This window comes from Anomaloglossus baeobatrachus, chromosome 9 (genome assembly GCF_048569485.1).
Source record: "Anomaloglossus baeobatrachus isolate aAnoBae1 chromosome 9, aAnoBae1.hap1, whole genome shotgun sequence".
In the NCBI taxonomy this organism is placed as follows: Eukaryota; Metazoa; Chordata; class Amphibia; order Anura; family Aromobatidae; genus Anomaloglossus; species Anomaloglossus baeobatrachus.
Genome location: NC_134361.1, coordinates 150,316,147 through 150,330,294, shown reverse-complemented (window position 1 = coordinate 150,330,294; position 14,148 = coordinate 150,316,147).

The following is a 14,148-nucleotide window of genomic DNA, read 5'->3' as shown; positions in this document are numbered from 1 at the left end:
CACTGATGGTGGTCCGGGTGACGGAGCTCAGGTTCGGAAGCCGGGATGATGTCAGACGGGGTCCGGAACCGTTGGAGCGAGATGACGGGTCACCGCAGGGAACCGGGATGGTACGGACTGTCAGGATGGTAGATAGGCAGCGTTCGGGGTTCGAGATACAGCAGGACTGGATGGCAATGCAGGATCGGCTCTAAAAGAGAGAGAGGTAAGTATCTCACAGGAACACAAGGAGACCTGACTCCTAGCTTGGGAAACACGAAGAACAGGCCCCGCCCCCTTGGACATTAATCCCCTTTATACCCTGTACCTGTGTGCATCATTTCCTGTCAGTGGACACTGGCCCTTTAAGAAAGGGTCAGTGACCGCGCGCGCGCCCTAATGCGCATGCGTGCGGCCCGGGTGCCAGAAGCCAGGGCAGGAAGCTGAGAGGAGGAAGCAGCAGAGCCGGCCAGGGGCTGGGAAGCCGACGGGCGCCGGGAGCGGGGACCAGGGGGCCTGGGAAGCGCGGCCAATGGAGGCTGGAGAGCGGGGAGCGTGGCAGGTGAGCCGGGGAGCGGAGCAGAGGACCCGGGGAGCGTGACAGTACCCCCCCCCACGCCCCCCTCCCCGCAACCGGGACAGGAAGGCACGGATCAGCGGAGTGCCCACATTCTCCCTGGGCTCCCAGGATCTATCCTCAGGACCATACCCTGCCCAGTCCACCAGGAAGAACTGTCGGCCTCGCACGGTCTTCATGGCCACGATATCCCTTACCGCATAGATGTCGTCCTCAGGAATAGCAGGAGGAGCCGGACTGGCAGCAGCAGAGAAGGGACCAAGGACAACCGGCTTGAGCAGAGAGACGTGGTAGGAGTTGGGTATCCTCATCGTGGCCGGAAGCTGCAGTTTGTAGGAGACCTCATTGATCTTGCCGATGACTTTAAACGGTCCGATGTAGCGAGGTCCCAGCTTGTAGGATGGTAACTTCAATCGGACGTACTTGGAAGCAAGCCAGACGAGATCTCCCGGAGAGAAACATGGAGGATCCAGACGTCTCTTGTCCGCGTGTCTCTTCATCCGCAGGGATGCACGTGCAAGGGACGCCTTAACTGAGTCCCAAATGGTTGTAAAGTCACAGAGTACTGCATCAGCAGCAGGGATGTCCGAGGAAGAGGATACAGGCAATGGGACAGACGGCTGAAGTCCGTAGACGACATGGAAGGGAGAACAGGAGGAGGACTCACTGACGTGGTGATTATGGGAGAATTCAGCCCAAGGAAGAAGTGTGGACCAATCGTCATGATGGGCGTTGACGTAGTGACGTAAGAAAGAGGTCAATATCTGATTGACCCGTTCCACTTGGCCGTTCGACTGAGGATGGTAGGCAGAAGAAAAGTCAAGCGTTACTCCCAGATGTTTACAGAGAGCCCTCCAGAAGCGGGAGGTGAACTGAGTTCCTCTGTCGGACACAATGTGTGATGGAAAGCCGTGCAAGCGGAAGATGTGATGTATATAGGCGTCCGCGAGTTCCTGGGCAGAGGGCAGTCCAGCCATAGGGACGAAATGGACCATTTTAGAGAACCGATCCACCACGACCCATATGACTGTGTGTCCGGAGGACAATGGCAAGTCCGTAATAAAGTCCATCGCAATGTGTTGCCAGGGAACTGAGGGTATGGGCAGAGGCAGAAGACGGCCATATGGCAGGTGTTTGGGCGTCTTGTTCCTGGCACAAGAGGAGCAAGCAGAGACAAAAGAGGCGATGTCCGTGCGAAGGGATGGCCACCAGTAATGACGTACAATCGCACTCCATGTCCTCTTCTGACCAGCATGACCGGCTGTTTTCGAGGCATGGCCCCAGTGTAGCACTTTATGCCTGTCTGTCTCAGAGACATAGGTCTTCCCGGGCGGTATCTGGGCCAGGGTGACAGGAGCCACCGGAATTATCTTACTTGGACAGACGATGGGTTGGGATGTCTCCTCTTCCTGCTCCATGGGCATGAAAGACCTAGACAAGGCATCAGCGCGTACATTCTTGTCCGCGGGTCGGAAATGGAGCTGGAAATCGAACCGGGCAAAGAACAAGGACCACCTGGCTTGCCGGGGGTTCAGTCGCTGAGCAGACCGCAGGTATTCCAGGTTTTTGTGGTCCGTGTAAATAATGACGGGGTACACTGCTCCTTCCAGAAGATAGCGCCATTCCTCCAGAGCCAGTTTGACTGCCAATAGCTCTCGGTCACCGATGGTGTAATTGCGTTCAGGGGCGGAGAAGCTCTTGGAGAAGAAACCGCAAGTCACCATCTTCCCGGAGGAGGACTTCTGCATGAGCACTGCTCCGGCTCCTGAGGAGGAGGCATCCACCTCCAAGGTGAACTGGCGGTTTAACTCTGGACGGTGGAGTACAGGAGAGGAGGCAAAGGCTCGCTTTAGAGAGCCAAACGCGGCGTCGGCCGCAGGTGACCAGTCCTTTGGATTAGCCCCCTTCTTGGTCAAGGCGGAGAGAGGAGCAGTCAGAGCAGAGAAGTGAGGAATGAACTGGCGGTAATAATTGGCGAATCCCAGAAAACGTTGGATTGCCTTCAGTCCAGAAGGAGGAGGCCAGTTGAGAATGGCAGAGACCTTCTTTGGGTCCATCTGCAGTCCGGTCTCGGTGATGAGGTAACCCAGGAAGGGGAGAGAAGACTGTTCGAAGACACACTTCTCGTACTTGGCGTACAGACGATTCTCTCTCAGTCTTTGTAGAACCTGTTGCACGTTCTCTCGGTGGGTCTGGAGGTCCGGAGAGAAGACAAGGATGTCATCCAGATATACCACCACACAGACGTAGAGAAGGTCCCGGAACACGTCGTTCACTAATTCTTGGAAGACGGCTGGTGCGTTACACAGGCCGAAGGGCATCACGCAGTATTCATAGTGCCCATCACGAGTGTTGAACGCGGTCTTCCATTCGTCCCCTGAGCGAATACGGACCAGGTTGTAGGCACCCCGAAGATCCAACTTGGTGAAGATACGAGCTCCTCTAAGCCGATCAAACAATTCGGGGATGAGCGGCAGGGGGTACTTGTTTTTTACGGTAATTTGGTTCAATCCCCGGTAGTCTATGCATGGTCGTAGGTCGCCCTCTTTCTTCTTTACGAAGAAGAAGCCAGCTCCAGCAGGAGAGGAGGATCTCCGAATGAATCCCTTAGCCAGGCTCTCTGTGATGTACGTAGACATGGCCCTTGTTTCAGCTGGAGACAATGGATATATCCGTCCTCGAGGTGGTGTAGTTCCCGGGAGCAGGTCAATGGCACAATCGTAAGGACGATGTGGCGGAAGTACCTCTGACTCCTTCTTATCAAAGACGTCTACGAAGGACCAATAGGCTGAGGGTAGTCCCGGTAGGGTCTCTGGAACCGGAGGTCGCCGGATGGGTTTTATGGTCTTCAGACAGGTATCATGGCAAGAAGACCCCCATCGAGTGATATCGCCAGTGCCCCAGCTGACTGAAGGTTCGTGTGTCCGCAACCAAGGAAGGCCCAGCAGGATTTGATGTGACATGTGTGGGAGGACGTAGAGAGCGATGTTCTCGGTGTGCAGAGCACCGATACGCAGTTCAAGCGGCTTGGTGATCCAGGAGATGGTGTCAGAGAGGGGTCTCCCATCCACAGAGGCAATCACAAGAGGTTTGGCGAGTGGAGTAACAGGCACCTGGTATTTGTCCACCGTGGCCTGCTGGATGAAATTGCCTGCTGCCCCAGAATCGAGGTACGCCTCAGCCGTAAACCGCGTCTCTCCCGTTGTCACTTGCACTGTCCATGTAACCGGGTCTGAGAGAGTCCCAGCACCTAGGGTGGCCTCTCCTACCAACCCTAGGCTTTGGAGTTTCCCGGCCTCTCTGGACAGGCGCGTAGCAGGTGTGTGCCTTCTCCGCAGTAGAAGCAGAGACCCTTGGCGAGTCGCTCTGCTCGACGTTGTTCAGACTGTCGCACACGGTCGATCTGCATGGGCTCATGGACGGAGGCACCAGAGGTCGTTGACTGGAGTACGGCGGGCTTCTGTGAAGGAGAGGCATGCCGTACCGGACGTCTCTCACGGGACACCTCTTTGGACCGCTCCTGAAAGTGAATGTCCACTCGAGTCGCTAGGGTAATCAGGGCGTCCAGGGTGGACGGTACGTCACGTCCAGCCAGCTCATCTTTGATTCGACCCGAGAGTCCTTCCCAGAAGGCGGCTGTTAGGGCCTCGTTATTCCACCCGAGTTCTGAAGCCAAGGTGCGGAAACGGATGGCGTATTGACCCACCGTCAGAGTTCCTTGACGTAACCGGAGAAGAGATGAAGCAGACGCGGAGGCGCGTCCTGGCTCGTCAAAGGTGCCGCGAAAGGCCTGCAGGAACTCTTGGAGATTCTTGGTCATAGGGTCCTCCTTCTCCCACAAGGGGTTCATCCACGCCAGTGCCTCGCCCTCTAGGTGAGACATTATGAAGGCGACCTTGGCTTGGTCGGAGGCAAACAAATGCGGCAGCTGCGTGAAATGAAGGGAGCATTGGTTTATAAACCCCCTGCAGGTCTTGGGATCTCCGGCGTAACGGGGTGGTGAAGCCAAACGAAGTCTGGAAGCTTCCGAAGAGGCTGCCACGGGAGCGGGAGCCGTGGATTGACTAGTGGAGACCCGGGGCGCAGAAGATGTGACCGAGGCTTGTAGCGTGTTCAGGCGGGCGTCCACGGAAGTCATAAAGTTCAGCATACGGGTCTGGACTTCACGCTGGCGTTGGAGTTCCTCTTGCAAGGCCGCTAGTGCTTCGGCGGGATCCATGGCCTGTTCTTACTGTTAGGGCCAGATGGATGGGCAGACCCGGGAGGTGGATTCACTGGACCGAACTCCCCGAAGAGGGAACGGAGTCCGGTAGCCGGAGCACTTTAGGTAGCAGAACAGTCCGTGCACTTAGAACACAATGGAGAAGTCCCTGGGACCACGGGGTCACTGATGGTGGTCCGGGTGACGGAGCTCAGGTTCGGAAGCCGGGATGATGTCAGACGGGGTCCGGAACCGTTGGAGCGAGATGACGGGTCACCGCAGGGAACCGGGATGGTACGGACTGTCAGGATGGTAGATAGGCAGCGTTCGGGGTTCGAGATACAGCAGGACCGGATGGCAATGCAGGATCGGCTCTAAAAGAGAGAGAGGTAAGTATCTCACAGGAACACAAGGAGACCTGACTCCTAGCTTGGGAATCACAAAGAACAGGCCCCGCCCCCTTGGACATTAATCCCCTTTATACCCTGTACCTGTGTGCATCATTTCCTGTCAGTGGACACTGGCCCTTTAAGAATGCATGCGCGCGGCCCGGGTGCCAGAAGCCAGGGCAGGAAGCTGAGAGGAGGAAGCAGCAGAGCCGGCCAGGGGCTGGGAAGCCGACGGGCGCCGGGAGTGGGGACCAGGGGGCCTGGGAAGCGCGGCCAATGGAGGCTGGAGAGCGGGGAGCGTGGCAGGTGAGCCGGGGAGCGGAGCAGAGGACCCGGGGAGCGTGACAGCCTCTTGGCTGCATCTCTGATCAGTCTTCTCCTTGTTTGAGAAGAAAGTTTGGATGGACGGACGGTTCTTGGTAGATTTGCAGTGTTAGGATACTCCTTCCATTTCAATATAATCACTTGCACAGTGCTCCTTGGGATGTTTAAAGTTTTGGAAATCTTTTTGTAACCAAATCCGGCTTTAAACTTCTCCAACAGTATCACGGACCTGCCTGTTGTGTTCCTTGGTCTTCATGATGCTATCTGCGCTTTAAACAGAACACTGAGACTATCATAGAGCAGGTACATTTTATACGGAGACTTGATTACACACAGGTGGCTTATATTTATCATCATCAGTCATTTCGGACAACATTGGATTATTCAGAGATCCTCAAACTTTTGGAGTGAGTTTGCTTCACTGAAAGTAAAGGGGCCAAATTATATTGCACGCCCCACTTTTCAGTTACGTATTTTTCACTTTATAAGACGCAGTTTGTTCCCCCAAATTTTGGGGGAAAGTAGAGGGTGCGTCTTATAATCCGAATATACGGATTATATACTGCAGGGCCCAGGGGAGGTAGGGGCAGCTCTGGAGTGGTGGTGGAGGCTGGTGAAGGCTGCAGGAGGCAGCGGCAGATCCCCTGCTCCCTCTGATATATGCACTGCCGCTGTCCATCACCGTGGTGCTTAAACTGCACTGCAGTGATGGGCTGGGGGAGCGGCGCATATATGTGCCTGTGCCCCCCTTTAATGGCACATGCCCCCCCCTCCCCTGTGTTACATATGACCCCCATGCTGCTGCCCATAGTAAAATAAAAAACTCTTTACTTACCTCCTCCAGAGTGTCTCCCCGGTCTCACTGCTGCGCTGTGATCAGGCACGCAGAGATGATGTCACTCTGCTGTGCCGATCACATGACCGGCACTGAGAACCAGGAAGTGCAGGAGCTCAGCCGCACGGAGGGAGACACGAGGGAGGACAGCGCTGGAGAAGGTAAGTAAAAGGTTTTTTATTTTACTATGGGCAGCAGCATGAGGGCCATATCTAACACAGGGGGACGTGTGCCATCCATAGGGGGCCATATCAAACACAAGGTGACGTGTCATCCATAGGGGGCCATGGGCAGGCAGCACAGGGGGACGTGTGCCATCTATAGGAGACCTGTGCCAGCTGTAGGGGACGTGTGCCGTCAATGAGGGACATGTGGCATCACTGGGGGACGTGTGCCAGGACAAGGGGGCTATATTCAATATAAAGGGGCCATATCCAAATTAAGGGGGCTAATTTTAGGATGGGGGCTATGAGGGACATATACCCTATATGATTTGTTAGACGGACACTGGCATTATAAGACGGACCCTATTAAACATTAAAAAAAATGTTCTCTTTTCCTTCACCAAATTTGGGGGTGCGTCTTATAATCAGGTGCGTCTTATAAAGCGAAAAATACGGTATTTATTTTTTTTAAAGTTTAATATAAGCAAGAAATTTCGTTCAACTTCACAATTGTGTCCCACTTGTTGATTTTTCACCATAACATTCAAATTTTTATCTTCGTTTTAGGCCTGAAATGTGGGAAGAGGTTGAAAAATTGAAGGGAGCCGAATACTTTCACAAGGCACTGTATGCATCCCTATCTCAGCTCCCGTTGGGTTTGGTACAATGAGACATGGTGCATATTAAAATATTCTATCATTATTAGAAAGAGCTGTCAATCAGTTAACCAATCATAGTTTTTAAGGTTGAAGGGAGACTCTAAGTCCATCTAGTTCAACCCATAGCCTAACATGTTGATCCAGAGGAAGGCAAAAAAAAACCCAATGTGGCAAACAAGTTCCAATGGGGAAAAAATTTCCTTCCTGACTCCACATCCGGCAATCAGACTAGTTCCCTGGATCAATACCCTGTCATAAAATCTAATATACATAACTGGTAATATTAAATTTTTCAAGAAAGGCGTCCAGGCTCTGCTTAAATGTTAGTAGTGAATCACTCATTACAACATCATGCGGCAGAGAGTTCCATAGTCTCACTGCTCGTACAGTAAAGAATCCTCGTCTGTGATTATGATTAAACCTTCTTTCCTCAAGACGTAGCGGATGCCCCCGTGTTCCACTCGCAGGCCTAGGTGTAAAAAGATCTTTGGAAAGGTCTCTGTACTGGGTTAAAATCACTGGGTTAAAATGCCCCCCTCCATTTCCTCTTGTTGAGCATATAAAATCATGTAATGGTTGTCAGAATGCCTGCCGCATGCTAAATGTATTCCTATAGGACTACGTTAATTTGCAGCAGAGTTCCTATTCCATCCCTTTCAACATGAATAAATACTGTCTACAGACAGGCCTGCATGCTAAACATGACAGCTGTTCTGCAAGATCCTAATATATTCTGCACACTTGGCAGTGGGGTTTTTCTTTTTTTTTTCCTGATTACAGTTCTATTTACAGGTAAAGTTGGCTACAACACATTCACAATTACCACCTGCCCCCCCACCTGTTAGACCACCATCACGATTGGGGGTCCCAAGTAGCACTAGACAGTTGTCTTTTGGAGGCCAGAATGCTCTCCTGCATGATGCGCCAAGTGCCAAGAGTGTCTCCAGTGTACGCCCACCAATGTCAACAGGTAAGAGTACAGGTTTTCAAAGGAAGGGGATAATAATGTCACTTTGTTTATGGTACAAATGTTACAATAACTTTTCTTTAATAGGCATAGGGACAGGTCTTCCAAGACCAGGAACATCGTCAATATGCCCTTCTCTATCAGTGTCTCAAAAGCTTTCTCCTAAACCTCAAGTCCAAGGTGAGCAAAAACAATTATGGAGTCTCGAAGGAGTCAGCCACTTTCTCCTGTTAGTGCAATTTTCTCACACACTGACTAGCACTTCTGTCTGCACAATGGCTGCTGGTGAAGGATCAACAACCAGACCTATCCATCAGCACTAAATGAAAATGGCCATGTTTTGGAACTAAATGACAGATTTAAGGGGAAAAAAACCCCCTCAACTACTCCCGGGGGACAGCAGTAATAAAATGAGATAAAATACTAAACCAAACAGTAGTCTTTTTGATATGGTAACCAGTCCTCTCTAACCAATTCAAACCAGGCCATTTATCCCAACTCCCTGATTAGGTGCTTTTTATTACATTTTTCACTTCCTATATGCAGAGTACACTGCACTTGTTTAGCACTGTGTATACAGTGATTGGGAAGGCAGAGACAGTAATAAACAGTGTCTGCATTCTCTGTGGAGTCCCACTGTGTCTGAAAGCTGGATGTTGCTGCTCTGAGCCACACGATTGGGTGCAACTTCTTTACTATGCAGTGATGTTCTAGAATGTTGCTACAGAGTAGAATGTGGATCGGGCAGCCATTTGTCTATGGATAGACTGGAAATGGATAAATATACAAAACAAAAACCTATGCAAGCTTGGTATCACTATAATAGTGCAGTCATGTAGAATGACACTCCCAGGTAACTTTTTTACAGCACAATAAATGATGTAAAAGCCATTACCTAATTGCTTTTGTTTATATTTCAACACACTTGGAATATTTTTTTTTTCCCATTTTGCTATTTTCTAGTACATTGGTAAAATGACTGTTAGTTTTGAATTACTTGTTCCGCCCCAACAAAAGCAACTGTGTGTAATATATGTATAGGTGTGTATAAAATAGATGTTAAATAAAATAATTGCATGCCTGTAACAACAGTTATAGCTCTTGGAAGAAAGGGCTGAAAAACTAAAGTGACAGAAAATTGCCTGGCTAGTGTAGGCAGGTATGGATGCCAGGCCGTGGGGGCTTCGCACTCCTACGTCAGAGAGTCTGTGTGGATGACTTCGTGCTGGGTGTGTGACACTTAGGCCTAAGCCACACGGCATGAAAATCGGTGTGACTGGAGTGCGATTAAAAAATCGCGTTCCACTCGGACCAATATTAGCCTGTGTGTCAGCACAGATGAGCGATTATTTTTTCAGCCCTAATCGGACTGAGAAAACAATCACAGCATGCTACTTTTTCTCGCACCCATTAAGTTTAGGGGGAGAGAAAAATCTCACTGCACTCGCAGAACACCGGTATCCACGAGTGCAGTGCGTGAATGGCAATAGCCAGCTATGGATGAGAGAGGGAGATAAATCTCTCCCTCCCCTCAGCAGCGCCGGCCCGCCCCTCCTCAGTGCTGGTGTAAGACCTGTTAACATTTATTTATATATATATATATATATATATATATATATATATATATATATAGGTTAAAAGACTGTTTGGTGGACTTCCTTGTGTTATGCTGCCACCTGCTGTCAAAACAGAGAACAGCGGGAAAAAGTCCTGCTGCTCAAGTGACTTGATTGAGTCTGGAACAGGAGGAGGAGGAGTCTACATGTGGCTGTTTGGCAGAAAGGAGTGTGCTGGAGTGGGCTGTAAGATGGAAGGCCTCAGTCTGCCCTGTTTTTCCGAGGTCCAAGTACCTCAGAGTGTTGCGTGGTGTCCCCCCCAAGACACAGATCCAAAGAGGCTGGATGTGGAGCGAGGAGCCAGACAGCACGTGCAAATTACAAAATTAGAGATCCAAAGAGGCTGGATGTGGAGCGAGGAGCCAGACAGCACGTGCAAATTACAAAATTACAGATCCAAAGAGGCTGGATGTGGAGCGAGGAGCCAGGCAGCTCGTGCAAGTTACAGACCCGGGACAAAGACTGAACTTTAGAGGTGTCTGCCAGCGGAATACGGGCCCCAACGGTGACGAGGTACCCCACGCTGAAACCTGCAGTTAAGTGTGCACACTACTTTTAGTTAGGGACAGATAGGAAAAGACTCTGCACTGTGTTATACGAGTAAGGTAACAAGGACTCTGCGGTTTTTTTGTTTAATAAGGATTTCTGTGTTTTGCTTTTGGGAGTACAATCTGAGGCTTCCTACCCTTGACAAGTTATTCAAAGTAGTTGTATGTATATTGCATTATCTCTACTGCTGTGCACATTCCCGCTTTTCTCCCCTTCCCACACTTTTCCTCTACCTGTGTTGTACAATACATTATTAAATTTGCATTGATTAACCCCCGTGGTTCCGTGCAGTCCTTGCGTATCCCGTTACCTGCAGGTTATTACATTTGGCGTAGTCGGCAGGATACGCAGGCTGGTACGGAACAATGGACGGACAGGGGGGTGTCGCTGATGGGGGTGTCACTGATGGAGGTGTACTAATACAACCTGATGGGGGAATACCAGCAAGGCAGCTGTCCCTGGGGGCTATGCTGACCCATATACCAAAATTTACTGGCAACAATGTACCTCTCCATGACTGGGCGCAGAGAGTGAGGGGCATGTTGAGAGTAGCAGGAGTGACTGCAGAAAATCAAGGGGAGATACTGTTGATTGCCCTTGAAGGCCATGCTCAAGAGACGATTTTATTGCGCCCTGAGAGTGAACGAAAGACGTTAGAGCAGGTGGTGAAGATTCTTGAGAGAGTGTATGGCGGGCACGACATCACGCCTGCTTGGCCAAACCAGAGAGGAATGGGTGAAAATCCAGTCATCTGACCCAGAACTGCTTCAAGTGAAAGAGTGGGTGATCCAGCAGCGCAAGCCTAGAAAGGAAATACGGGCCACGCTGTCGCACGTGGCCCTCCAGATTCTCAGCCAGTGGGATAAGCTGTCGGTGCAAGAAGGGATGCTGTATCGGAAGGTGCACCTAGCTACAGAGTTGGAAGTACGGTGGCAAGTAGTGATACCCCAGAAGATGGCAGTACCATTGGCCCGAGAGGCGCATGAGAAGGGAGCCCATTTCGGACCGGACAAGACTTACCAGTGGTTGCAAAGAATAGTATACTGTCCTCAGATGCTTCGGGCAGTAGAGAAGGCCTGTAAACTGTGCCGTTCCTGCGAGTTAAGTAAGGCTCCTCCACAGCAAGCACCAGTACAGACTATTGTAACCAAAGAGCCGTTGGAAGTACTCATGATCGATTATCTCAAGATTGGCCACTCCCACCGGGGCTATCAGTTCTGCCTTGTGATGACAGATCACTTCTCCAAATTTGCGGTGGTGACGCCCACCAGAGATCAGACGGCTGAATCAGCTGCTCGAGCCATCAGTGATGACTTTATCCGGGTGTACGGCTGCCCCAAAAGAATACATTCTGACCAAGGAGCTTGCTTTCAGGGCAGTGTCATGAGAGAGCTGCAAAGGATTTACGGAATGCAGAAGTCAAGGACTACGCCTTATCATCCACAGGGCAACGGAGCCTGCGAGAGATTTAACCGGACCCTCCTATAAATGCTACGCACGTTGGAGGATGATCGTAAGAATCACTGGCCCGGCTATCTCGCAGAACTCGTGTGGGCATACAATAATCGTGTCCACTCCACCACTGGGTACACCCCATACGTGCTACTGTTTGGAAGAGCCGGAAGAGGCATTGAAGAGCTGAACCTAGCTCCCCCCGAGATCAGTGAAGGTCAGAGCGTAGGTTCCTGGGTTGATTGTCACCGTCGACGGCTGGAGACTATCCATCGAATTGTCACCAAGCGGTTGCAAGAAAAGACACACCCGCAGCGGAAACCTGTGTGTGAAACCCCGTTCTTACCAGGAGACAGAGTACTAGTTGCAGAGAAACACCCGAGACACAAGTTGAGCGAGCACTGGAAAACAGAGCCGTACATTGTGATCAGAAGAATCTCGCCCCATGGATCAGTATACGAAGTGAGAGGCAAGCAAAGAGGCGGCACCCTCATCCTGCATCGTAATATGCTGAGGCCCTGCTATTCAGAAGACAGGACCAGACAAAGTACCTCGGAGACGGTGCCCGTGCCTGTTCCTGTTACCTTCGAAGAGGGCTCTGACGATGAAGAATGGTGGCGGGCCCCGACCAACCCAGCAGACTGGGAGAGATCCACAGCCCCATCCGTTCAAGACACAGGTGCCACCCCTGCAGAGCAGGAGTCACTAATCTCCAGAGATGGGGACGGGAATACTGTACTCCCTGATACGGCGCCGACGTCTGGCGAGTTAGCTGTGGTGCCACGCCGGACTGAGCGGGCTAATGCTGGTATTCCCCCTGATCGGTACTTGGCAGATGAATTTGTGTGTTCTGTCACTGAATCCTGTTTTATGACATTGGCTCCCAAGCAACAGGTTGTGAAGCAGGGCAGGAGTTGCCACCGTGTGCCCCTTTGCAGAGTGCCTCAGGAGTGTATCGGCCGGGACGGCCGAGGTTAAAGAGGGGGGAAATGTAAGACCTGTTAACATTTATTTATATATATATATATATATATATATATATATATATATATATATATATATATAGGTTAAAAGACTGTTTGGTGGACTTCCTTGTGTTATGCTGCCACCTGCTGTCAAAACAGAGAACAGCGGGAAAAAGTCCTGCTGCTCAAGTGACTTGATTGAGTCTGGAACAGGAGGAGGAGGAGTCTACATGTGGCTGTTTGGCAGAGAGGAGTGTGCTGGAGTGGGCTGTAAAATAGAAGGCCTCAGTCTGCCCTGTTTTTCCGAGGTCCAAGTACCTCAGAGTGTTGCGTGGTGTCCCCCCCAAGACACAGATCCAAAGAGGCTGGATGTGGAGCGAGGAGCCAGACAGCACGTGCAAATTACAAAATTACAGATCCAAAGAGGCTGGATGTGGAGCGAGGAGCCAGACAGCACGTGCAAATTACAAAATTACAGATCCAAAGAGGCTGGATGTGGAGCGAGGAGCCAGGCAGCACGTGCAAGTTACAGACCCGGGACAAAGACTGAACTTTAGAGGTGTCTGCCAGCGGAATACGGGCCCCAACGGTGACGAGGTACCCCACGCTGAAACCTGCAGTTAAGTGTGCACACTACTTTTAGTTAGGGACAGATAGGAAAAGACTCTGCACTGTGTTATACGAGTAAGGTAACAAGGACTCTGTGGTTTTTTTGTTTAATAAGGATTTCTGTGTTTTGCTTTTGGGAGTACAATCTGAGGCTTCCTACCCTTGACAAGTTATTCAAAGTAGTTGTATGTATATTGCATTATCTCTACTGCTGTGCACATTCCCGCTTTTCTCTCCTTCCCACACTTTTCCTCTACCTGTGTTGTACAATACATTATTAAATTTGCATTGATTAACCCCCGTGGTTCCGTGCAGTCCTTGCGTATCCCGTTACCTGCAGGTTATTACACTGGCTTGGTCCCCCCGCAGCTGAGGTCCGCTCGCACGGTCGGACCTCAGTCGCAGGGACACTGGGCTCTGCTGTACTGCCAGCGTGAGCCGAGTGTCATGTGAGGGGAGCGCAGTAATCCCGGTGTGGCCCAGCCTTACTGTTTTCTTCAGGTTGGTATCAATCACCCAGCAGCCGGTCCCCATCATAGCATGCTATGGAGAAAAAGACATGGATCGCACATCCCACAAAAATACAATGATCTAAAACCGCTAGGCAAAAAAATTGCTGCAAGGCAAAGCCCCCAAGGCTCCAGGTCGCAGTGCCCCACTGACACGACACCACCACAACAGCGGCCACTACACAGTACCACAGCAGTGGTAAATAGAACCTCATGTTCTATTTAATTTTTTGCCTAGCTGCTTTAGATCATTGTATTTTTGTGGGATGTGCAATCCATGTCTTTTTTCTTCATAGCATGTTATACAACATTCTATCCCCTTCTTCTTGTTCTTGTTCTTGTTCTTGTTCTTC